Below are 2381 nucleotides of genomic sequence, written 5' to 3'. Positions count from 1 at the left end.
TTTCCTTCTTTTTTTTTTCTCTATTTTCTTGAGTTTCTTATAAGTACGGGTGTAAATTTGACCTGGTTCGGGCTCGGGCTTAGGCTTGTGCCAGGCCTTGTCGGGCCGCACAGGCTCCCACCAAATTCAGGTCAGGCCGAGCCAACCTACAGATCAAAAAATTAGGCCCAAACCCAAAGGGCATTCGAGCTGACGGGCCTAGGCCTGTGCCGTCGGCTCGGGCCTTGGGCTAGGCATGGGCCGGCTTGAACATTTTATTTATTTATTTATTTATTTTTTCCACCAAAATTTGATTCTTTTCCACTAAAAATGACACTAGACCTTGGGTGGGCCGAGCTTTGAGTGGGCCTTGAGCGGGCTAATGAGTCAGGCCACAAGCCAGGCCAGGCAGGCCCACGACCAGGTCGGGCTTCAAAACGACGGTCAAGGCCAAAGCCCAAGTGTAGACACCTCATTTTTTACCGCCCACAAGACTTGGGCACTTTGTCTTGAGCACTCGATGATAAAAATTCCACTATGTGTGGTTCGAATTCTCAACGAAGGAATTTAAGTTCAAGCTCTAAGGAAATCCCAGACCCTTCATTTTTACACTATTCTTACCTCAAAGGTTTATTTTTTAACATTGTGCCACCCTACACTAGGCTTGAAACAGAGAAACAGGGGAGCACATTGGGGCCTGGCCATGCCTCTTTGGTGAGAAACATTGTTCTAAGCGAGAATCACCCAGTTGTCTTTTTTTTGAAGATATTTTCGACCTATTTTGCTCAAATTCTATAAATACAAGATGATCCCATTGTGTTGAGGGTTACAAAAATTTCAAAGAAGCCAAAAGATAGTTGAGAGCTCCTTCTTCTTGTGCAAGCTATTTTTGAGCAAGCTCATCATCCTTACACCATATCTATACAACATATACAACCTTAGAGCAAAGCCTTAGAGCCTTGGTTGAGACTTGTGAATTACAATTCAAACTTGAGAGGGCCTTTGGATCAAGTTTGATCAACAATCAAAGCTTACTCTCACTATAAGAAATTGCATTTTTCGCAACGCAACAAAATATGTTGCTAAAAGGGAAAATTCGTTGGCAAAGAGTTTTGCTGACACACAAAGCTACGTTGGCAACCCGTAGGCAAAAGTGAGTTTTCAAAACTTTTTGCCGACGAAATTATCATTGCGTTGGTAAAAGTAATGCCTTTAGCGACGAACATAGTCGTCGATAAAAGTCTTCATCCATCGTCGGCAATTTACCTTGCGTCGGTAAAAGTCATTCAAATATGATGATTTAGTGGCACTTTTCGCGATGCAAATTTGCATGGGCAAAAGATATACTTTTAGCAACAACATATGCGTCGGCAAAAGTAAACTTTTGGCGACACATTTACGTCGGTAAATGTTGCCATTTGCCGACGATTTGTTTGTCGCTAAAGCTTTACTTTTGGCAACGACAAATTGGCATTGGCAAAAAATACAATTCTACCAACACAATATGAGTGGGTAAAAGTAACTTTTAGCGACACATTTATGTCGGTAAATGTTGCCATTTGCCAACGATTTGGTCGTCGATAAAGCTTTAATTTTGGCAACGACAAATTGGCATTGACAAAAAATACACTTTTAGCAATACAATATGAGTAGGCAAAAATAAACTTTTGGCTACACATTTACCGACAAGTTGTTTGTTGAGAAAGCTTTACTTTTTGGCAACGACAAATTTGTAGCGGCAAAAAAAATTGAAAATCATATATATTTTTTAATAATATTCACATTTTTACAAGAGGCATTCCTCGGGCACTACTATTACAAACTAATAACATTGATATTAAATCACCTAAAGTTGATGTGTAGGCAAAAAAACACTACTGAAAAATATGCTTTTGGAAGCGTTGTATAAAACCTAAAAGGGTAAACTCACTAAAATACTCAAATACATCCAAATTGTGAACCCATAGTAAAAACAACAGATAACAAAATGAAAACATGAAACTAACAACAACCCAAATTTGCAGCAGACCAGCATCTAGTAGTAGCCCGCTTCATAACAACATTGCAGCAGCAGCAGCAGCCCAGCAAAATTCTGTAGCAGCACACCGGCAGCAACAGCAGCAGCAGCAGCAGACCAACAAAATTAAAGATAAAGAAGCATTATTCTTTGGGAAGAGACTCAAATTAATTAAATGTGGAAATCTATATAATTTTCAAGTGTGCCTTATGAGAGCATATTAGTTATTTATGTGCAACAGTAGATTCTTCCAAGCGATTTTGGGTAGCAACACTTTCAAGTAAATAACTTGTCACAAATTCATGGTTTATTTACTTTGTAATTCATTTTCACCATATCAGAGAGTGTGGTTGAAGAATGATGTGGCAAATATCAATTACAAGAG

This window comes from Camellia sinensis, chromosome 1 (assembly GCF_055761805.1).
Source record: "Camellia sinensis isolate YWXY chromosome 1, ASM5576180v1, whole genome shotgun sequence".
NCBI lineage: Eukaryota > Viridiplantae > Streptophyta > Magnoliopsida > Ericales > Theaceae > Camellia > Camellia sinensis.
Note: the sequence above shows the minus strand (reverse complement) of the source record.